This window comes from Rhinolophus hipposideros (genome assembly GCF_964194185.1).
Source record: "Rhinolophus hipposideros genome assembly, chromosome: X".
NCBI lineage: Eukaryota > Metazoa > Chordata > Mammalia > Chiroptera > Rhinolophidae > Rhinolophus > Rhinolophus hipposideros.
The window spans coordinates 114,767,941-114,793,217 of NC_138046.1; the positions used below are offsets into that span (position 1 = coordinate 114,767,941).

At 41.8% G+C, this 25,277-nt stretch overlaps 1 long non-coding RNA gene across 1 annotated transcript in view; it reads right to left on the bottom strand.

The window, feature by feature from the left end:
- The window catches only part of LOC308495516, a 232,239-nt gene that overhangs the window by 119,208 nt on the left and 87,754 nt on the right, over window positions 1–25,277 (bottom strand). The window contains exon 3 of the long non-coding RNA XR_013992995.1: window positions 11,655–11,818. This is a non-coding gene — a long non-coding RNA (uncharacterized lncRNA). The remainder of the gene's footprint in view (window positions 1–11,654; window positions 11,819–25,277) is intronic.

Genomic DNA, 25,277 nt, shown 5'->3' on the forward strand with positions numbered 1-25,277 from the left:
TGCAGTGGGTCCCAAGTTGGTAAATTGACTAAATATACATAAATAAAAATTTTTTTAAAGGGAGAGGGACTTAGGCATCTTTTGAGGTGAAATGAAAAAAAAAAAAGGAGTAATATACAAGATGAGCCCTGATTATATTGTGGTTCCCGGAAAGTAAGGAAATGCTCACAAAAGGATGGGACACAGAAGCCAACCTGAAAGAGCTCCCAATGACTGACGCCAAGAAAATCTGACATCAAAATACATCATGATAACAATGGATTATAACCCAAAGACTAAAATAATTACCCATGAGCCCATACTGATATAAATCAATAACTGAATAAGTAAAGAAATGTGAGAGAAGTACAGTTCTTCCCTCTAGAAGAATTTCTATGACTTACTGTAATGTAGTAAGAATGAGGGAAATAGAAAATCCTTGTTAGAATACCACAGTAATCAATGTTGCAGGCATGATCCATTGATGGTTGCTAAGATTAATGGGAGACAGTTTGAGGAGAAACAGGATATTTGCATAGTCTCAAAGTATCTTCCCCAAAAGGGAAAATGGACATGAGACAAACTAGGTAGTTATAGGGGTTTGTCTGTTCAGAATTTCACCCTGAAATATGCCGTGGTTTCAGAGACAGGAAAACCAAGAGATTACGTTTACAATTGCATGGCCGGGACTTCACGGATTCTTCCAAGAAAGAAAAAAAGGGCCATCGCTATTCTGAGACCTTGAAGTAGCACTGAGTTGGATGTGACCTGGCCCAGAAAGTTGTCCTCTGTCTCACTACTAAAGAACCTAATGAGCTTGTCTTCCTTCCCCTCGTCTCTAACCTGGGATTGCTTGACTCAGGCAGGGAGGCTGGTGGTGAGTTGCACAACCTAATGCCAGCATGCAGATCTGCTGGGATGCATTTAGTTTCCTCTGGATTCTCAGTTATTTGTGTTGGCACAGGGCCATGCTCAGCTCTTCCCAAGTTGGAACACATTCTCAGAAAGGGCTGGTCCCACTATCCTCATCTTGGTTGAGGCCAAAGTCTGGTTTCATTTTTCATTAAACTGTCATTTGTAACTTTCATCGAATAGAATGACAACATGTCCAACTGTCTTCATTCAGTATTTTCATAAGGAGAGCCTTTTTGCCTCCCATGAGAGTGTGTGATTTATTTATCTACTCCATTGTGCAATAGGTACACCACCATTACAACTAACGCAATGTTCTGGAGAAAAATTCTGCTGTATCACGCGGTGACTTCACTCACATTGGCAGTGACTGGTCTTTTACCTAGATCCACCAAAGCCTACACCAAAGGGGACGGAGTCGTGTCGCCAGAGACTTCTCTGGCTTGCTTGTGAGGACTGGAGGGCTAGGACCACCTCTTGCCCATCTTCATCTGCCCAGGGTCTGGCACGTGGTGGGTGTGGTAGTCATCAGTGTTATGTACCAATATATCCACCTCTCCACTTTCTGGATCCTGTAGGGCTGCATTTCCTGTGCCTGAGTGCAGCTACGTGAACAGTTCCAGTGGATGAGTTGGGAGCAGGAGTGTTGGACATCACTTCTGGGCTGGAGCATTGAAATACTTATGGTCCAGAGCTCTCTTTTCCTTCTAGCTCAGCAACCAGAAACATTTGAGAAGGTGGCTACTTAGTCAGCCTGGGTCCCTAAGTGACTGCAGTAAGTAGAGCCCCAGCCCCAACCTATGATGAACACCTAAGCAAGACATAAACCTGTGCTGTGTTAACCAGAGATGTTGAGAGTTGTTATCGCATGAAAACCTAGGCTATCCTCACGGATACCGTAAGCATAAAATAAATCTTTGTTGAATGAATGAATGAATGAATGAATGAATGAATGAATGATTTAAGCCAGAAAGGACTTCTGAGTAGTGGCAGCTCTAGATTTCTAAAAAGGAGAGTTTCAGGCATGATGATCTGATTACAATTCTGTGGTAAGTGGAGGTCATGTTGGCTAGGGGACTTTTCGTGTTTTGTTTGTATAGTACTGTACACTGTTTTTGTTAGATGTCTTTTATTTGTGGTGTTGGAGTGTTGATGGAGATTATGGGGCGCCTAAAACACCCCAAAACAACCTTTGGCACTACGACTGGAGTTTTGATCGACCTTGTCACCCGCTACGTATTTTACAAATGAGGATAATGAAAGCCAGACTCAGTGTAGTCTAAGTGACGACACTGAGTAGTTAGTGGAAAACCTGGTAGACACCAAACCCCTCATTTCCTGATTCTCTATCTGGTGCTTTTGCCATCCCAACATTTCACCTTTCATACCCAGTCATTAAGACAGCAGGAACTTGAAAGTTACACTCCAACTGATTCCAGTCCTGGCTCTACCGCTTACTAGATGTGGACCTTGGGAGAAGCTAGTTAATCTCTCTGTACCTCAGTTTCCTCAACTGCACAATCATCAGTGGATTGCCATGAGAATTTAGTTACAATGTATAAAGTATAGAAAAGGTAACATGCCCAGCACATAGTAAGTATAGTGTTAATCTCATCAGCAGTAGCAGCAGCATTCTACTTCCTCATCCCACTGTCTTGAGTTGCACGCAAGTCCCACGTTCTCTTCGTGCTTATTTCCCTTGGAAAATAATGAATCTGTTTGAAACCATTGTGTGGTATATTTTTAGACTATTTGGCCACAGGTAAAGTTGCATTTGGAGTTCTAAGAAGAGGGCTGGGCTCTGAGCAGTGGTGAGCTGTCCTCTGCCACCTCCCTTTGCCAAGAGCTCACACTATGGGCTCCACCAGTGGGAGAGGGCAAGGAGACTTCTGCCCTCCTTACTCAGTCTCCGCCATGTTTCCTGACAGACCAATGCCTGGGGATCAAATTCCATCACCGGCTCAAAGACCCCCTGGGACAAAAGCCAAAGTCGCCCCCTCTCCACTTTCCGGGACATTAGCACAGGCTGTGCTAACATTTAACCACAAATTCTAAGCACCCACGGCCTTCCTTCATGTCACCAGACAGTACCTGTGTAGGAGGCGTGTGACCAGGACTCCCTCTCACAGAAAACGCAGAGCCTCTGGCTGGAGAGCTGGGGCCCCCTCCTCAGTCCCAGCCTCTTTCCTCTTCTGTTGGTCCTGACGGCAGAGTTATGTTGACCTGAGAGTGTGTGTCAAGGAGAATGAAATTTTGGCTGCAAGTGCATCAATACGAATTTTAAATTTCAGGCTAAGGAGTGTCTCCTTTTTGTTTTTTAGACATATTTCCTTAAAGTGACATTTTTTAAAACAGCAACACTGTTTAAAAGAAAAGCATAATTACTCTGGTGTCACTCTTTAGAAATTCAAGCAACTTGTAATAGGAGCTATACATATTTTAGCTTTTCATTAAAGTAAAACACAGACAGAGAAAAGTGCACATATCATAGCTGAGCAGATCAATGAATTATCACAAACTTAATAGATCCATGTATGTAGCACCCAAGTCAAGAAACAGGACATTACCTGGGCCCCATAAAGCCTTCTTATCTTCCTTGTAACTCCCTCCAGTCACCAACCCCCAATAATCATCACAGTGACTTCTAACTTCATAGATGGGGTTTGCCTGTTTTACACTTTGTATAAATAGAATCACATAGTAGGTATGCTTTCATGTCTGACTTCCTTGGCTCAATATTGTTTCTGAGGTCCGTCTATACTCAATGTAGCTATGGTTCTTGGATTCTCATTGCTGTCTGGTATTCCATTTTGTGGCCATGCCATCACAATGTTTTCAATCCATTCTACTGTTGATGGACATTTGGGTAGCTTCCAATCTGGGGCTATTGCAAATAACATTGCTATGAAAATTCTCGTTCATATCCTTTGGCAAACATATGCACTCATTTCTGTTGAGTATACACCTAGAAGGGGAATTGCTGGACATAGGGTAGTTGTATGCTCAATTTTAACAGATTCTGGCAGATAGTTTCCCAAAATGTCTGAAGCAATTTACACTCCCACTAGCAGTGTATGAGAGTTCTGGAGTCTCTACACAATATGAAGTCTATTTTGTAATAAGGCAAATATATGCAAGTGTTAATTCAAACGGTTACATTTAACCCTTTTAGTAACACTGAATCTGTTTATCAAAATATAGTTTTCCTCCTCATCATATTTCTACCTTGAATTTGTTATGCAACCTGGATGAGCTTCTCAACCTCCATTCCCCTTAATCCAACCAGTGAAAAGTCTCTCTGAAAACACTTTCCATTCATTTAACCAGCCAGAATGTTGTGAGTGTTAATAAGTTGGTGTTTGCAAAACAAATTCAATCTGTCCTGCAAAGCAGAATATATATCACACTCTTGGTGTGTCTAATATGGCAGAGTCAGCCAGGATGTGCTCTGCAGATCTGCACTTTATAAACATCCTCTCAGAGCAGTGAATGCAATTCACAATCTAGAATTTTGTTTTGGTGGTAAAGAAAAATGGAATATTGTCCTGCAGGTTTTAACAAAAGAGAATGGTGCTTTTAAAACGATAATAAAGCATTTGGAAAATAAAGGAGTTATTTGACTATAAAGAGGAGGGCTGGAGGGGGTGGTGGGGTCGACAGAAGGAGCCAGAGGAGGAATTCATAGCGCTTATTTTTGTTCCCTGGTCTCTGCAACTCATTCGTGTTGTAGAACAGATCCCAGACCGTTCTAGGCCTCCGTTTTGCTATCTGTAACATGGAGTTCTTTGACACGCTGGTCAGGTGATCTTCAGGACTATCCAGATCTAATTTTCATTCTATGAAACGTGCAGAGGGAGATGCTGATTGACAGAAGAGTTAGAGGCGACCGGGAACAACTGACTTTATCCAGCAGGCAGAACGCTGGGGAGCCCAGTTTCAGAGCATCCGGTGTAACGTGTCCTTCACCAGATAACCATGGAGCTGAATCTTTTCCCAAGACATTTTTCTTTAACCGATCTTTCCACAACCTCCTCCAAGTGATCTGACATCTGATCTCTGCATCAGGTATACTGTGACAGAGAGAGACCTCGGAGTTCCCACCCATCACAGTGCCCGGTGCTGAAAGTGACGAGACAGGCATCAGGACACCAGGACGACCCCTAAAGGTGAGAGGCAGGTTCTGAATGTTGAGGTCCCCGAGAAAGCACGCGGGATCGGACGCCAGACATCCGAGGGTCTTGCGGTCCAGGGAGTCCAGAAGCGCCGCAGGGGCCTCGACAGGGGTGCGGTGGGCCGCCGGGCCGGTAGCCCACACTTCTCTCCCCGCCCTCAGCCGGGGGATCCTTGAAGGCTTCGGACCGTCGCGCAGCTCAATCACAACCCCGTCCCTCAGCGCCCCGCCCGCTCCCCACCTCCGCGTTCAGCCTCCGCGCCCAGCCTCGCGGCAGCCGAGCGCCCGACGCGCCACGCCGCTGGGCAGCTGGAGAGCGGGCGGGAGAGCGATCTGGGAGCAGCGGGGGCGGCGCCCAGCCCGCGGGAGGCGGGAGGAGGGACGCGGCTGGAGGGAAAGGGGAAAAGGAGAGCCGGAGGGCACCAGCAGCCAGCCCGTCGCTGAGGACCGGCAGGTAAGCGCGTGGCGCCGGGATGGGTGTATCCCCTTGGGTTCCTGAGACCCAGGCCGGGGAGCTGGCGACGGGCGCGGGCGGCTCAGGCGTAGTGCCTGGACGTAGAGGGTGACGGGACAGCAGGGCGAACGCTCCCTCCGCCCGCCTGCGGTTCTGAGCCGGGGTCTGAGGCCGCCCTCAAAGGCAGAGGCAAAGGGCCGAGTTCCGGGGACCGACACCTTGACAGTAGGAGTGCGCGCCGTGGGAAAGGGGGCTCCTGCGACGCGTTCCCTGGGCGGGGGGGGACGTGTGTATCCAAAAGCTTCAAACGGACTCAAACTCTCCCCACCCATCCGTAAAATGGAGCCACGAGTCTTGTTCGCACCATCCGTCTTCCAAACACGATTCGCGGGGATTCAGTTTACCGCGCCGGGCAGTGGGTGCGGCGGAGCCTGCCGAGCGCGAACGCGCCCTGGGCCCGAGAAGCCTTGGCGCGGCACCGCCTGGCCGGACCCAGAACAGGTGGCTCCGGGCGCGGCGGGATGGAGCGGCAGCCCGGAGCCTGGGGGTGAGCATGGGGGGCGGAGGAGGCTGGAGGTGTCGGGCGAGCGCATTTCGACCAGGACTTGCCGTTTCGAGGCTCCGGAACGATATACTATATAAGGTGAGGAGAGCTGACGGGCCTCCAGAGAGCCAGATGAGGCAGGCGGCAGAGGTTTTCCGTGACTGCTTCGACGGTGACACTTCTTTGCATGTTCCGTCCACACGAATCCCTTGGGGATCTTGTTAAAATGCAGATTCTGATTCAGTGGGGCTCGACAGTCTGGGGTGGGGCTCGACAGTCTGAGTGTCGAACAAGCTCTTCGACGCTGCTGCTGCGACCTGGACCATACTTTATACGGCAGGCTCTACGGAAATATTTCTTGTCCACCAGTCTGAAAACCTTAGGGAAAGTGGGAGGGATAGGTGGTCCTAAGACTTTACAATCCCGCCTCCACCCCAAACACACACATTCAAACGACTGCTACTCATTTCGTAGGGAAATGCTTTACTTTTCTTACCAGTTACTAGCCAAATACACTATCTGATAGTACAGCTGGTTTCATGGGCATCCACACTGTACTTGGTTTAATGCTCTGCTGTCGCTGTTGAAAGTCTTAATTTTTGAACAAGGGGTCTCGCATTTTCCTATTGCACTGGGCCCCACAGATTATGTAGCTGACCCTGTCTAATAGTCACCACAGGCAGAAAAAGGATGCATTTCTTCTAACTGGGTTCAGAGTTGGTGGGTGATGGAGTGAAGGTTTATTATTAAGCAGAGACCAGCTAGATGTTGCAGTTCCTCCCATTTTCTCAATTTCTCTCAACTATTTCAAGAGGTAAGCCTATGAATATAATCTCAGTTACACATGGTATGTCAATATGTATTGCTTTGTTCATATTAATAATAAACTATTAAGAGCTTAATTATTAATAAACAACACAATTAAGTTTGATGTCATAATAATTTGTAAACTAAGTGACAAAAGTGTGTGTTATTTCCAAAGGATTTAGGGAATCCTTTTTAGTGTCTCAAAGTTTAGCTTAGTTAAGATCTCAAATGAGCTGGACATTGCTTGGTTTGGCTGCTTTTACAGCTCAAATGCAAAGCTGGAAAACAAAAAGTGGCCAAATTTTGTAGCTGTTCCAGGGGTATTGTTTTACAGGGCCTCAGCGGGATGCCAGCCCCTATCGGATTCCTTCTGCTTTTATCATTCCCACATCCCTGCAAGGTGACTTTCATTAAAAGGGGCATAGAATAGAGTTCACTATTGAAAAACACTGAAGAAATGCAGGGCCAGCGTCAGTGTTTTCTCCATGAATAATTCTTGCCCCAAACCCACAGATTCTAGGGGTGTGTGCTTTTCTAGAAAAAAAAAATGTTGCAAACACAGAAAAGAAAAAGTTTGAATTTTAATTATGGATATGATTTTGTTCAGCAGAGGGAGAAAAAGTCTGAGAAACGGAATTTCATTCGCAGGTTTGGCAGAGAAAGGAGAGCTGCTATGTTTTTGGTACCATGAACAGCCTTCCAGAAATGGCAAAGTGAGTTTGCTCAGGTGTTAGGGACAGCCAGTAAAGAAGTGGCTTTTCCATGGCCAACATGGTCATTCTGGGGGCTGTGGTGTGGTTGAGTCTGGTTTGGGACTTAGAGGGGCAACATTACTATGTAGGTTCCCGGTGTTTTCACTGCTCACATGAAACTGACAAACACGGTTTTTCCATTTTGCTGCCTGAGAGTGCCAAGTCACTTTCCCATACATACTACAAACCTCCCGGTTAGCACCATTAAATTTTTAAAAAGGGGTGGGGGAGAATATGTTTCTGTGATGTTAATAATTCCAGAACTAGAAAGGAGAGATTCTGCCTTTAGTAAAAACCTCGGAGGTGGTTTTTATGCCTCACTGAGAAAGGCCTTCCCTACCTCAAGATAGAGAGAAAAAAAATTATTTTAAAAAGTTTATGGTTTTTTAAACATGTGGGTCTTTAATTCAGTAATTTGGGGGTATGGTATGAGCTGGGGGGTACTGGAAGTTAAGAAATGGGCTAAACATTTGAGGGAAATTATCACAAAATGAATTCCAAATAAGAGTCTGTAAACACTTCCATTTTATAAATCTACTTAATTCTTCAGTTGATTCCATATTATTAAAATTGAGGTACAATTTATTTATAATAACATTCACCCTTTTTAGAAGATAGAGAAAAATTCCATCACTCAAAAAAATTCCTTATTGACCCTGTGTAGTCAACTTCTCCCAGCACTCTCAGAAAATTGATTTGTTTTCTGTCCCTATAAATTTGTCTTTTCCAGAATGTCCTGTGAATAGATTCATACGATGTAGCCTTCCAAGTCTGGCTTCTTTCTTTCACTTAGCATAATGCATTTGAGATTCATCCCTGTTGTTCCTATTGAAAAGGAATAATCTGTTCCTTTTCATTACTGAGTAATATTCCAGTTTGTTTATCCATTCTCCAACTTTCTGTGATTACGAATAAGGCCAATATAAATATTGACACACTGCTTTCTGTGTGAATGTGATTTTCATTTCACTCGGGTAAATACCTAGTAGTAGGATTGCTATATTGTGTGGTCAGTATAACTTTATAAGAGCTGCTGAACTTTTCCCAAATGGCTGCACCACTGTGCACTCCCACCAGCAACGTATGAGACGTCCGTTGCTTGACGTCTCATCAGCACTTGGCATTGTCAGTTTATTTCATTTTAGCCATTCCAGTGGGTTTGTGGTAGCCTCTCTTGGTGGTTTTAGTTTGCGCTTCCCTGATGACTAATGACACTGAGCATCTTTTCATGTGCTTTTTGGTCTTTTATGAAACGCTTGTTTTTTATTGTATTGTTTGTCTTATTGAATCATAAGAGTTCTTCGTATATCATATATCTGGATACAAGTTGTCTGTCAGATAGTCATATGTGTATTGTAAATATTTTCTTTTAGTCTGTGGCTTGCCATTTCATTTTCTTTATTTTTTGAAAATGTGGTAAGACCACTTAACATGAGATTTACGCTCGTAACAGACTTTTTTTAAGTGTACAATATAGTATTAACTATAGGACAATGTTATACAGCAGATCTCCAGAACTTACTCATTTTGCGTAACTGAAACTTTATACCTGTCGAACAGCAACTCCCGATTTCCGCCTCCCCCTACCTCCAGGTCCTGGCAACCACCATTTTACTGTTTCTACAAATTTGACTATTTTATTTGACTTATACATCATAAAAGTGGAATTAATGATTTTTTTGAAGAGCAGAAATTTTAAATTTTGATAAAGTCTAATATATCAGGTTATTTTTCTCCCATGGATAGCATTTTTAGTAACCTGTCTGATAAATCTTCGTCAACCTCACATTTACCAAGATTTTCTCCTGTGCTTTCTTCTAAACATTTTATAGTTTTATCACTTACATGTAGGTTTATGACTTCATCTCAAGTTAATTTCTGTATGGGTCAAGATTCACCTTTTTTCCATATAGATAGCCAGTTGTTCCAACACTATTTGTTGAAAACACTGTATTTTTCCCCCATTGTATCCTCTTGGCACCTTTGTCAAAAATTAATTGACTGTATATGTGTGGGTTTATTTTCGAGCTCTATGCTGTTCCATTGATCTGTATGTCTATCCTTATGCCAGTACCACATTTTAGGTCTTACACATTCTTGTGAGGTGAATTCCTAGGTTGTTTTCTGCGCGTGATTTTTATTGCTTTTAGAAATTGTTTCCTTTTTCCCCTTTTCAGTTTACAATTATTATACTAATGTATAAAAAGACTATTTAACTTTTTTGTGGGTCTATCATATATCCAAGCCATGTTACTGAACTTCTGTTTGTTCTCTTGGTTTTTTGGTCAATATTCTCGGATTTTCAAGGTAGACGATCAAACGTCTGCAGATGGCAATAACTTAGCGACCCCCTCCCCCAATATTTTTCCTCATTTTATTTGCCTTAGTGGCTAGGCTTCACTTTAGGGCAGTGATTTGGGTGGGAATGCTTCTAATAAGATACCACTAGGTATTAATTATGCTTGCTGTTAGAGTTCTGGTAGTTTAGCTTATTACCTAAGGAGGTTTCTTTCCATTTTTAGCTTCTAAATGTCTAAAGTTTCATTTAAAAATTTCTTGTTCCACTTGAATTTTTTTTTTCATTGAAAAGTCTAACAGTTTAGAGGTGAGTCAGGCTTCCCAGCTTTGGAGGATCATATTTTTATCTCCCTGGAGGAGAAGATAGTGTAGCTAGCATAAGTCAATTTGTTTTATTTAGACTATGAAGAAATGACCTTTGGCGCTTTTCAATAATGTTTTTATCTGGGGGGGGGGATGTCAGAACAGTGAGAAAGGGAGAGAATAAAGGGACAGTTTATAACCTACTTATGTATAAATAAGATAGCTTTTTGTAGTGTTTTTCAAACTTTCCAGCCCACTATTCATAGCAAAAAGTACATTTTATATTTCAACCCAGTATGAACATAGCTATATATAACTGAAACAGAATCTCATGAAGTATTATGCATTTTTCCTTTGTGCAGTATATTCTGATATTTGCAATTCTCTTCCATCTGTTCCATTTCATTTTAAAATGATGATCATGACCCTCTAAATTGATTTGACCACTGTTTCATAAAACACTGGTTTATAAAACTGTTCATTTCGTTTCTAACCTCCCAAACTGCTGAACTGTGTCCAGGACAAATTCATTTTATATCAGATCCTGCTATGATGCAAAGTGAGCTCATTTATAATGCCCTCAAATAATCATAGCTATCCACATTTCTTTCTTGAATTACTGTGTAGCCTCTAAACCAGTCTTCCAGCATCAACCCATGACCTCACAGAATAGCCAGTAAATGGAGTCTTGTAAAACCACTGCTCAAAACCCTCTAATAACTACACTTAGATCAAACCCCCAGATCTTCACTGTAGCCTGTGAGGCCCTATTTGGCCTTTACCCCATTCTTCTTATACTTCTGCAAACACACCAGCCTTCTTGCTATTCCTCACCCAAGCCAAGTATTTGCCTGCCTCCCAGACTTTGTACTATTTCACCAGATATTCACATAATGCATTCCCTTGTTTCATTTGGGCCTTCTCGAACCCTCATTCTAAAACAGCATTCCCCACCTATCACTATAAATGTCCATCCCACTTTGGTTTTCTTTGTACCACTATTATCTGCTGTTATTTAATTATTTGTTTACTGATTCCGTGTCCTTTTTTCCCACCTGCTAGAATATAACTTCCAAGAAAGCAAGGACTCTGTGTATCTTGCTCACTGTTTGTTGTAGGCTCAGGACCCAGAACAGTGGGACATAGTAGTTGATCAATAAATAGTTGTTCTAAAATTAAACTTATTTAGAAAAGGAAAATACAAAAAAGATTAGTGCCTGATTTCTTCTAGATTCTAGGCACATTCATTCATTTGCATTGATGGTCACACACGTAATATTTTTCTGAACCATCTGAGGATAAGTTACATGCATCATGGCCTTTACTCCTAAGCATTTCGGTATGTTTCATTGTTCATTTGTTGCTTTCTGTTTAATGTCCTACATATGAGTGAAATCATATGATTTTTCTCCTTTTCTGATTTATTTCACTTACCATACTACTGTCAAGATCCATCCATGTTGTTGCTAATGACACTATTTCATCTTCTCTTATGGCTGAGTAATATTCCATTGTATATATGTACCACATCTTCCTTATCCAATCATCCATCAAAGGACACATGGGTTGTTTCCATCTCTTGGCCACTGTGAATAATGCTGAAATGAACATAGGGGTACAAATAAACGTCTTCAAATTTTTCAGGTAGATACCCAGAAGAGGAATTGCTGGGTCACATGGTAATTCTGTTCTTAATTTTTTGAGGAGCCTCCATACTGTTTTCCATAGTGGTTGTACCAATTTACATTCCCACCAGCAGTGTATGAGGGTTCCTTTTTCTCCACAACCTCTCCAACACTTGTTATTACTTGTCTTGTTGATAATAAATCAGGCATTAATCTTAAGATAAATTCAATGTATTGTGCCTTTCTGTTCAATTTTCGTGTGGAAATTTCTTCATGTTAAACATGGGGTATATTTTAATGTAAGCAGTTCATTAATCAACAGACATCTGGTATCCATTACATTTCTGATTCTGTGATAATAATGATAGCTAATAATAGATAATATTTATTGAGCATGCACTGCTCTTACTGCTTTATCTTTATTAGCTCATTTGATCCTTCCAACCTCTTGAGGCACGTACTATTATTATCATGGTACAGATGAGGAAACTGAGGCACAGAGAGGTTAAGTAGCTTGTCCAAAGTCATACAAAAGGTAAGTAGTGGAACTGGGGTTTGAACACAGACCATCTGATTTCAGAACCTGTGTTCTTAACCACAGTGCTCAGAGCAACAAGGAGTATATACAATTCCTGGCCTTTATAAACATGTAACGTTTATGGCATTTGTTCCTTAACACAGTGGTTCTCAATCGTGGCTGATTTTGCACCCTCCCTCTTGCCCCCTGGAACTTGGCAATGTTTGGAGACATTTTTGGTTGTCATGACTGGCGGGGGTAGGGGTGCTACTGGCATCTAGTGGGTAGAGGCCAGTTGTTGCTTAACATCCTATAATGCAGAGGACCTCCCTCCCTGCCCCGCTTACTCCCCAACAAAGGATTATCTGGCAAATGTCCATAGTGCTGAGGTTGAGAAACCCTACCTTAGCTGGTAGTTCTGAAAGCCCATTCAAATCACTTGGGGAGTTTTCAGAATAAATACTGATGTCTAGGTCCAGGTCCTGGCCTTAATAAACCTCAAGTGGACTTTCAGCATTGCCCAGCACTCCTACTATATTTGCTAGTGGGTTTGCTTTTCTATTCTCCAAAATAGCTATTTTACACCTACCTTTATTTCCTCTCCTCTCCTAGTATATCAGTCGCTGACTCTGGCTCATTAGATAGGAACCTCCTGATAGGCTTACCGGCCAAACTCCTAACATGCCCACATTTGTACAAATACTGAATGAAACCTCCCCCGGCTGTCACAGACTGGCTTCTTTTCTGCGCTCTGCACCCCTCATCCTCTGCCTTCTTACGGATATAATTTTTTTTTCTTTTTAAAAAACTTTTTATTTGGACATAATTTTAAACTTTACAAATAAGTTGCAAAAATAAAAATGGCACAGAAAATACCCATATACCTTTTATCCAGAGTCATCTATTGTTAACATTTTACCCCATTTGCTTTATCATTTGCATTGATGGTCACACACGTAATATTTTTCTGAACCATCTGAGGATAAGTTACATGCATCATGGCCTTTACTCCTAAGCATTTCGGTATGGATTTCCTAAGAATAAGAATATTCTTAAATAATCACAGTACTGTTACCAACTTCAGTAAATTCAGCGTTAATACAATACTGTTATCTAATCTGTCATTGGTATTCCAATTTGACAATAGACTTGATAACATCCTTTACAGCATTTTTTCCTTTTAGTAAAGGATCCAGTCTAGGATTATTAATGGCATTTAGTTGTCATGTCTCTTAGACTCTTCTAGTCTGGAACATTTCCACACCCTTTCTTTGTCTTTTATGACATTGGCATTGTGGGGGAGGAAAAAGAATTTTCCCTCTATCCTTCTAGGTTCTTGGCTGAGACCCCCTTGTAATAAAAGACGGATTAACAGGAGAACAATAAAGCTCAATTAACATGTATGCCTCCTGTATACATGGGGGAGACCCAGGAAAACTAAGTAACTCCCCAAAATGGCCCAAGCCACCACCTTAAATACCATCTCCAGCTAAAGACAAAAGATGTTTGCGGGGGCCTTTAGGGAGGTTACTAGGAAAACACAGTAAACAAGGGTAAGGTTATTATGCAGATTTAAGTCCCTGCTTTCTCCATGATGAGAATTTCTAGAGATTTGCTCATCCTCTTCTTCCTGGTACAGAGAGGGAGACATCTTACAACGGAGAGTTCCCTTGTAAATGTAAATGCCTCTTATAAAAGGGTAACTTCTGCTTAGTTTTTAGAGCTTCTCCTATGTCCGCTGTTTCTTTAAAAGAATCAACCTCAAGATAATCCTTATTCCAAAGAGGCATATTTTGAGGTGTCATATTCTGTACCCCCTAAAATGCTTTAAATATATTTCTAATCATTTTTACAGTTATCAATTATTTTCTCCTCTGAATGCAATTAGGATTAGTAACCACCTTTGGACATACTCACACATCTGTATCTACAGAGGGTGCCAAAAAATGTATATAGATTTTAAGAAAGGAAAAAAATTGAATTAAAATTGTAATACAGCTCGTATGTCACGAGAACAAAATGCTCCACAGCCACCAGACCCTCATTTTGGGATTCTGTGTTTTCTAAGTCTTAAGTTAAAAGCGTTACCTCATACAATGTTGTTCTGTTGCCCAGTTTTCCAGAGAAAGGATTTCTACAGGTTATGTTCAGAGACTGTTTAACATTCACACAAATACTAAATACGTGTTTTTCATCAAAAAAAAAAGATTTCAAAATGGAGAAAATAAAGAAACAGAATAAAACCAAAACAAAAAAAATACTCACTATATATCGATAACAAAAGATGAATACAAGTCATGTGTATACATTTTTTGGCACCCCTGGTATATACAATGTTGAGGCTTTTTATTCATAACTCGAATTATGTTTTAGCATCAGTTTCTTACTTTAATTTTTTTTTTTTAAGGAGGGCGCAGCTCACAGTGGCCCATGAAGGGATCAAACCGGCAACCTTGGTGTTATCAGCACCACGTTCTAACCTACACTGAGCTAACCAGCAATCCCTACTTTAATTTTTCTCTAAAAGCCTGTTTCTATGCTCATTTATTCCTTTACCAACTACCTATATAAAAATGTCATTTTTTAAATAGTTTAAGAATTTTGGCAATGGGGGGAAAGGAGGAAGAACAAAGTAAATGAAGGAGGTTTTGAAAGCCTCAAGTATGCTTTATTCTGTTGTGATTACACTCAAGTGGGCAGGTTGACACTAGTATCTCCCTTTGTCCTAAGTTGCATTAATTTACTCCATTCAGCAAATCTGAAGTTACTTCGACAAACTGGAGCAAATATAGCCTAAAATTGAACAAACACCTTCCACTTGATTTTCGTAAGAGACACATTTGCTGAATGTACTCTATGCAGAGAGCCCCGAATAGTATCTACACTGCTGTAGATACGAAATGTACAAATCGTTCACCTGGGGATCTTGTTAAAACGCAGATGTGGATTCTGTAGCTCTGGGTTGGGGCCAGAGATTTCTGGATTTCTGTTGTTTGGGGGACCACATTTTTAATAACAAGGCTTTAGAACATAGCTGGGGATTACCTGGAACCTTTGTCCATCACCTGAAGGATAAACATCCTTCCCTAAGTGCCTGTCTGGGCTTGTCCTAGTGCTGGTTGAAGAACAAGGGGTGTGCAGTCCGCTTTAGAGAGGCAGACAAAGCCCAGGGCTCTTTGAGCATTTCTTTCAACCTCAAGTAGCGGCTCCTTTGAGCCTCCCTTCACCTAGTCTCTCCTCCAACATTCCAAACACTTGAAGAAAAACCACTGCAAACACACACACACACACACACACACACACACACACACACACACACACAATCCCAGGCACGGACCTGAAGAAAGAAGTGGGGTGGGGCAGGCATGAAACCACCCTCTTCTCGCCTGGCTTTAATATTTCATACTTCCTCATTCATTCCAGAGACTGGGTGTCCATTTCAACAGCCTTGACGCTGACCACTTGAGTACACACCAGCCCCCCACCCCTTCCAGCCACTGGCTGTGCATTTCTCTACCAGAGAGCCTGCTCTGCCTGCTCTTGTGGCAGGCTGGGAGTGCGGGGGAATTAACACTCCCCTCTGCACCCTGGCAGCAGCTCTGGGATAACCTGATGAAAAATAGTAAATAAACAGCCCAGCTCCTTCGCCCACTGGTGGGATAACTCTGAGATGGATGGGTGTTCTACACTGGCTCCCAGGATTGAGCTTCAGTTGCCCCCAGTGGTAACTGGCTTGATAATGCACCTGTATTACTTGCCTTCCTGCCCCGGCTCACTTCCCCATTCTCCTATCTATTTCCTGGGATCACATCCTAAATAAACTTTTTCCCCTTGCGTCCTTGCCTCAGAGTTACTTTCTAGAGGAACCCAAACTATGGCTCTTCAAAGCCAACAGTCAGGAAGTACTTCTGTTCTTTTTAATAAAACCCCATGACAAAAAAACAACAGGAAGCCCTGTGGGGTTTGTTCTAGGTGGGTTTCACCAGTGTCTAATTTTGTTGGCATGACACCAACCATTCAGATGGCTGGAAATAAGCCTGCTAATGCAGAGAATGCTTCCCTGTTCCTGGGCTATTTAGGGATCATGTCAACAGAGCTGATATACCAGGCTCCCCCGCCAAGCTGATTCTGGTCTTTCTTACCCCTGCCCGGTGGAGGCGTATCTCTGAGTTCTGCCTCTGAGCCCTTGAACACATCTTGTGGCCCCTGCAAACCTCATCCTGGCTGTATCCTACTTCCAAGCTCTTCTCTGTAGACCTCTCTCCCTGTGGGTCTCTCTGCCCAGGACCTTGGAACAAGGAGTCCTTTCTTGGACTTTGACTGTTTAGAGGCCCCTGACATTATGTTTCAGGGATGTGGCTACTACACCTGTTTTCCCAGCTTTGCATCAATGATCAGTGCTCCCCCTTGCTGTGTCTTCAGCTTGTCCCCCCTCTCTGCCTTCTGTCCCAGAATGCAAGTGGATCTGAACCTTGGCATCATTTAAGCCTCTCGGGATTTTAGGCCTTTCTGCACCCAAATGGGGGTTCTTAGACCTTCTATATGTCACAAGTGTGCTATGACCCAGCCTTCCCGCACAAGACCTTGTATGCAGAATTCCCCTTTCTGTGGTTCCTCTCATGTTTGGAACCCACATCAGGCAGGGATGTTTGGGAGGGTGGCCTGGCCTGGAACTCTGGACCAGATTTCTTACAGCCATGGTGTACCTCTGCCAGGGTGTGCTGCCCACTGCGCTGAACATGCATGTCTTTGTTTGGGCCTCTTGGGGTTACTAATTAGAGATGCTCGGTCCTTTGGATTTGGTATTTTAAGGGTACGTAAACATCTGTGAAAACATCCAGGACGGGCTAGGTGAATACTACCTAGGTGACTACTTCCCTATGACTTTAGGTTCTCTTCCTGGCTTGCAGACTGCCACCTTTATGCTGTGTTCTCAAGTGGGGGGGGGGAGACAAGGGGAGAGAGAAAGAGAGAGAGAGAGAGAGAGAGAGAGAGAGAGAGAGAGAGAGAGAGAGAGAGAGAGAGAGAGATATCTTTCTCTTCTCATAAAGCCACAGTCCTATTAGATTAGGGCCCTACCTTATAACCTCATTTAACCTGAATTACCTCCTATATACCCTATCTTCAGGTATAGTTACACTGGATGTTAGGACTTCGACGTATGAATTTTGAATCCTTACCAGGCAGGGTTGTCCATAGCAATAACTGTTCCCTCACCTCAGCATGTCACTTACTCACTCACCTAGCTGAATCCTGAGAACTGTACTAGATGTAACCAGATTCCTTTCCTAAGCAACGGTGAGAGACACTTCCTGTTGCTCAGCATCCTTGCCAACACTTAGTAGAGTCAGACTTTTGAATATAGCTAAGATGATAGATATGATATTGTATCTCTTGGGCTTTTTGTTTGTTTGTTTTTAAACAAACCTTTAGGCAGCCATCCTTTAACTTGACCATTCTTTTTTTTTTTAATTGGGGAATATTGGGCAACAGTGTGTTTCTCAGGGCCCATCAGCTCCAGGTCATCCTTCAATCTAGTTGTGGTGGGCGCAATTCAGCTCCAAGTCCAGTTGCTGTTTTCAATCTTTAGTTGCAGGAGGCGCAGCCCACCATCCCATGAGGGAATTGAAACAGCAACCTTGTTGTTGAGAGCTTGCGCTCTAACCAACTGAGCCATCCAGCCACCCCTCAGGCAGCTCAGCAGCAGCTCATTGTCTTCAATCTGGTTGTGGAGGGCACAGCTCACTGGCCCATGTGGGAATTGAACCGGCAACCCTGTTGTTCAGAGCTCACGCTCTAACCAACTAAACCATCTGGCCGCCCTGTCTGTTTTGGTTTTGATTTACATTTCTCTCATTACCAGTGTTCATTGGCTATTTAAATTTTATCTTTCTGAAATTCTAGTGCAAGTTATTTTGCCCATTTTTTCTATGAGATTGTATTTCTTATTGATTTGTAGATGTTCTTTACATATTCTAGATATTAATTTTTAGTGATATACTTTAGAGATAATGTCTCCCAGTTTGTGGCTTATTTTTTCATTTTTACGGTGTTTTCTGATAAACAAAGTTCTTACTTTTAGTATAGTCAAATTTTCTTTTTTTCTTTTACATTTTGTACTTTTTGTGTCCCTATCTCAAAGACATGAAGATAATCCTTCTGTATTGTCTCCTAAAAGTTTTAAATGTTGGCTTTTGAAATAATGTTAGTCTAATTGGAATTGAAGGAGGAATCTGTGTGTGAATTGTTTTTCCATGTGGAAAATCAGTTATCCCAGGACCGTTTATTGAAGACTTGATCCTTGACCTTCTGAGACGCTCCTACCCTGGCACCTCCTTTGCTATCTCAGTGCCCATGTACTCGTATGCATGAAGTTGCTTCCCGTCTCACTCAGATTTGGCTTCCTGGCATATCTGTCTAACCCTGAGTGAACACTGCACTTGATTGCTGTAGCTTTCTAATGAGTCTTGGTGCTGGTAGGTCAAGCCCTTCTCTCTTGTTCTTGGTCAAATTGTCATGTCCACTTGCTTTTATATAAATACCTTAGAATGACCATAAAGTTCCATGAAGAACCTCATGAAGATTTTGAAATTGCCTTGAATTTGTAGCATTATACATTTTCCCAAAATTACTTGCACATAACTATCTCATTTGTGTCTCACAACAATTTTTTTTGGGGGGGGTAGGTTAATATTAGCCCCATTTCTTAGATGAGGAAACATTAGAGAAATTAAATGCCTTGCTCACAGCTCACAAAGCTAATAGATGGCAGAGCCAGGTCTTTTGTTTTTTTTTTTAAGTTTTTCTTTTCATCCCTTTTTCTTTTGTTGAGAAATAATTTACATACTATAGAAGTCACCTTTTTAAAATGTACAATTCAGTGGTTTTTAGTATATTCACAGGGTTGTATAACCATCACCACTATCTAATTCCAGAACATTTTCATCACCCCAAAGAGAAGCCCTGCACTCCTTAGCAGTCTACTGCCCATGTCCCCCACTTTTCCCCCAGCCCCTGGCAACCACTAATCTACTTTCTGTCTCTATAGATTTGCCTGTTCTGGACATTTTTAAAAAAAGATTTTATTGGGGAAGGGGAACAGGACTTTATTGGGGAACAGTGTGTACTTCTGGGACTTTTCCAAGTCAAGTTGTTGTCCTTTCAGTCTTAGTTGTGGAGGGCGCAGCTCAACTCCAGGTCCAGTTGCTGTTGTTAGTTGCAGGGGGCGCAGTCGACCATCCCCTGCGGGAGTCAAACTGGCAACCTTATGGTTGAGAGCCTGCGCTCCAACCAACTGAGCCATCCCGCACTGGCCCATGTGGGAATCTAACCGGCAGCCTTCGGCGTTAGGAGCACAGAGCTCCAACCGTCTGAGCCACCGGACCAGCCCTGTTCTGGATATTTTACATAAATGTAATCATGCAATGTGTGGCCTTCTTTCACTTAGCATCATGTTTTCAAGGGTCTTCCACATGATGATTCAGAACTTCATTCCTTTTTCTTTTCCTTCATCTTTTTTTCTTTATTTTCATCTTTTCTTTCTCATTCCATTCCTTTTCCTTCATTCCTTCAGTCCTTTAGCCAAGTCTTTTGACTCCAAGTCCAGTGTTCTTTTCAGTTACATATTAAATCAATCAGTAAGTGGAAATTTGTTTCTTCAAGAAGTTAAGAATGCAATGAAATTATTACTCATGAGCCTAACAACTAACTTCTCACTCCCTGTTGGCATGCAGTAGGTACTCGAACATTGAGATCAGAGTTCTTTAGAAGAATCCTGCCAATGTTGTTCACTCTATGCTAAGCCAAACTCTTGCTAAGCACTGTGTCTGGAAAGCTGAGTATTGTTTAGGTTGTGAGCTGTGCATGAGATATTCTCACTTTCTTTTGTAGAAGTTGTGTTTTCTTCCAGTAAACATCAGGCAACATCAGTTGAATGTGTTATATAGATCTTAATTTGAAAGAATTACATAAAGCACTTTATGTCAAGAACCCTTCCCTCTTTAGAAAAGTTCCTATTCTGTTAAGCAATATTTTGCTGTTAGCTTTAATCATGAGCTTGAATTGAACTATGAAGAAAAATTAAAATGATTGACACTACAATGTGCCAAGCCCTGAACAAAACTAGGCACAAATGTCTGTTTCCCTGCAAAGCCTGCTGAATCAATTCCTTTCCACTCCCCACATCACTCCCAATGAACAACTGCACCCACATTTGCTAGGGTGGGGGAGAGGAGGGATTACACACACACACACACACACACACACACACACACACAATTAGTTGATCTGGAACAAACCTCAAGCTGTTCTTTTAACTAAACCCCAATCAAGCCAATAGTTCCTTTAGATTTTAACCAGCTGTTTTGGAAATTGTTTTATAAGGCTTTAGTTCACAACCCACAAAATTGATTTTGGAAATAATCCTTTTCCCTTTGCCTACAAGGAATCACAAAGCTGAGTTTGAGTTCATTTGCAGTTTTTCTTTCCCTAGGTTTTCAGATATCATTCTCTTTCTGTTTCCTTCTTTTATTTGCTATGGATTTGCCCTTCTTTCCCAATAGTATGTCCAACTCCTTCAAAATCTTTCCACTCATTCATCCATGCATTTTTTAACAATCATTTATAAAGTTCCTACTATGTGCCAGGTAGTTTCCTATAAGCATTGGGGATTTAACAGTGAACCAAACAGGCAAAAACCTCCGCCTTCAATAAAGCTTATTTTCTAGCAGATAATAAATAAACAAAAGATACATTATGTTAGATGGTGATTAGTGCTATCTGTGGAGGAAAATGAATCAGAAAAGAGACACAGGGAGCACGTAGGGTTTTCAATTTTAAATAGCATTTCTCTAGGTCAGTGGTTGGCTAACTATGGCCTTGTGACCCTCCACCTGTTTCTTTAAATAAAGTTTTATTGGCACACAGCCACACTCATTCATTTACAGATTGTCTGTGACTGCTTTCATGCTACAACAGCAGAGTTCAGTGGTTGTGACAGAGACCCTATGGTTGCAAAGCCTAAAATATTTGCTATTTGGCCTTTGACAGAAAATATTTACTTTTGGCCCTGTGCAGAGAACATACCAATTTTTACATATTACTTCTTATAGAATTAATATCCATGTTGTGCTTTTGAACTTCCAAAGCATTTTCCCAAACACTGCCTCGTCTGAGTGTTGCAGTAGTATTGTAAGGTAGGCCTCAGTAGCTTTGTTTTACAGGTAACCGAACCTTAGAAAGGTTGCCCAGGGCTGCTGACCTTGTAAAATGGTGGCCTTTAACTCTAGAAGCTGGTGCTTTTTTCCAGCCTAATTTCTTACTCCTGATGGTAAGTGTATCCCAGGTTTTTAGCACCAGGAGCTTACTAGCATACAAAACACAGAAACACAATACTGTGTAGGCATCAAGAATGTGGACTCTGAAGCTTGGCTGTCCAAGTTCAAGTCCTTGCTCTGCCACTTGCCGCTGTGACTTCAGGCAAGTTATTTAACCTCTCTGTGCCATGCCTCAGTTTCCTTTTCTATAAAGCAGTTAGAATAGTATTGCTTATGGATAGGGTGGTGATATATCCCAGTTTGCCTGATACAGCCCTGATTTATGCCTGTCTCCTCTGCATTCATAGTGTCTCCTTTAACTTTCAGGTGCCCCTGTCTGGACATTAAATTATATATGTGCCCTCGCTAGCATCATTGCGGGGACTGAGTTAGTATAAATAAAGCGTTTAGAATCCTGCCCAACCATCGCCTGCATTTACTAGACCTTGGCTGTCAATTCTTATCTCAATGCCATGCCAACCCATCACTTAATTTCCTTCTGACTTGTTTCTTGGTTTCATTAAGCCCAGCCTGATTTCTGTCTGAAGCTGTTTTGCATGTCTGAGTAAACAGGCCATCAGCATTCCTTCTTCCAGGATCTTCTGCCTGCAGTGCTCATGCCGCAGCGATCCTGCAGCCTCACTCTCTGACTCCTTCAGCAGGTCTTGGCTTAGATGTCCTCGTCTCATGACACTTTCACAGGCTACCTCTCAAAAATTGCCATCCCCTCCCCCAACGCACTTTGTTTCTACTTCCTGGCTTTAGTTTTCTACTTCATACTTATTACTAATAACACAGATTCTATTGAGCAACTAATAATGTTTGTAGTGTAGTTTAGGAAAAGAACCACAAAATTCACTATGCCTGTAAGATTTATTTTTCTGGTTTAAAAAAATAATGCATATTTATCATTATTTTTTTTTTTAGCAAACCGCATTGAAACAAATACAGAGGGTGCCAAAAAGAATGTATACGCATTTTAATAAAGGAAAACTACATTAAAATTACACTGGTGGTAACCACTTTGAGCACCTCGTATAATTAAGGAAGTCAAACGTGACTTGTATTCATCTTTTGTTATCAGTACATATCAAGTATTACAATTTTAATGCAGTTTTCTCCTTTCTTAAAATGTGTATACATTTTTTGGCACCCTCTTAGAATCCACCCATAGTCCCACCCATCCCCCCCAGAGTTGGGATTTTGAGGTGTATTAAAAAGGAAGCAATTTTACACCATGCATTTTCTAGTCCAATCATGTAACTTGAAATAGCTTATAAGCAAATGAAAGTTTACTGTGTTCTCTAAGTATTATAATTTTGACTCTTTTAGGATAAACTTTTGTCCTCCATATTTTTTTTAATTTATTGGGGTGACGATTGTTAGTAAAGTTACATAGGTTTCAGGTGTACAATTCTGTATTACATCATCTATAAATCCCATTGTGTGTTCACCACCCAGAGTCAGTTCTCCTTCCATCACCATATATTTGATCCCCCTTACCCTCATCTCCCAAGTCCTCCATATTTTCATCTGAAACTTGTCTGAGAGAAAATATCAAAGCACTGGTCCAGCCTAGACCCATCTCTAGAAGTAAAGAAAAGCCGTGGAAGAGCAGCTGAGTGGGAAAGAATGCTCCCCTGCTTGGAATGAAGGGTTCCTGGCGTGTTTGCGAAGTGTTATAGTTACAGCCTCACTACACCTCCCTTTTTTCTGCAATATCCTATATGTAAAAAATACTTTGACAATTTTGTCAATGATTTGGTGTTATGCCAACATGAACACCTTAATAGAAATGATCATGTAGCCACAGACTTCCTATTTGCAGACGTTCTTTATAATATAGAGCAAGTTGCACATTCTTTTTGTGTCATTGTCTGTCTAAGAATATAATTCAGCTCCTTATGTGTTGGCTTCCCAGCCCTCTTTCAAACTTGTCATTGTTTCATTATTTCTCCATTTACATTTTTATTTGTTTCCTTACCCCACTGGCATGTAAGTTCCAGAAGGGCACAGTTGTATCTGTCTTGCTCACCAATGTGTTCCTAGCCCCCCATGTAGTGCCTGGCACATGGTATTTCCTCACTAAATATTTGTTAAATGGGAAGGCATCTGAGCACGGCAGGGCAACTTGCCCTCCATGGAGCAGGGCTGTCTTTCACCTGGGCCAGGGTGGGGATGACCCGTGTGCAAGTTCCTTGGAATGAACCCCTAAAAGGGGGCAATGGTCCCTCAAACATCATCCTCACTTTCTCCCCCAGGCCCCAAATTCCTTTAACAGATGACAAAGTAATTAATTCAACCATCCAGTTGGTGTAAAATGCCAATGCCTTTTGAGACAGGAAGCTCATTAGGACCTTCACACTTAGGGATCAAGAGCAGATATTAGCTATGTTGGGGGGGACATTTGTGATAAGGTGGGAACGAGGAGAAGAGTACAGGGAAGGGAGGTGTAAAAGGGGCTGGACAAGGGGGAAATGGCCAGAGAGACAAGGGTGCAGAAAGGGCAGTGGGCCCACCACCAACGCCGTCTCTTCTGGAGAAGCACCTTCAATTTCACCTACAACCCAGGCCTGCGAAGCAAATAGCAGAGCACCTGACACACCTGAGCAGTTGATGATGGAGATAACACTAATAGCTAATTTTCGTTTTTTATTTTTGAGCACGTACTGTGAGCCAATCTCTAGGCTGAGCACTTTTCCTGTACTCACTACTCCTTCACAAGAATTTTAGGACACAGATATATGATTATTCCTATATGGGTAAGGAATCTTGAGGTAGAGAGGCAATAAATATCCATGACTACTTCAACCTGCAGCTTGTGATAGGCTAAAATTAAATATTGGCCATTCTTATCATGACTCAGTAAACATATCTCACAGCCTCACTACACCTCCCTTTTTTCTGCAATATCCTATATGTAAAAAATGCTTTGACAATTTTGTCAATGATTTGGTGTTATTACTATAGAATAACTAAAGACAGTTTATAATACTTCTGGGATATGAGTTTTAACAGCAGATATTTTGAGATATTGTAAAAATAGCCAATTATCCATTTGTTTTTACTTACATGAGTATACTACATCTTTATTCGGATGGATCATTTTCAGATTAAATGCTATTTTTCAATCTACGTGTCTAACTATAATACTGATCATTACTATTTATTGAGTACTTGCTGTATGCCAGGGATTGTTTTAGGTGTTTTATATGTATTGATACATTTATGTGTCCCAATAACTGGGAGATGGGCACTGTTGATATTGTTCCCATTTTACAGATGAGGAAACTGAGACATGCAGAGAGACTGAGTTACTTGCCCGAGGTTTTAGGGGCAGCAAATGGCAGAGCCAGAATTGAAAGACAGGGACTTATGCCCCTTGAAACTCTCTGCTGCCTGCTTCATGAACTTGCTTCATGAGAGGGCACAGTGACTTTTCTTTCCTATGGTTAATATTTATTGACAATTCACAAGGAGTTAGGAGGTTACTGAATATTCCCTCCTGAGAAACTCCACTAGCTATAAGCTGACTTTCCCATTTGGGTCCATTTCCTTTCAACCTGATCCTTTCCGACGAGAAACCAGAGGACTGATTGAA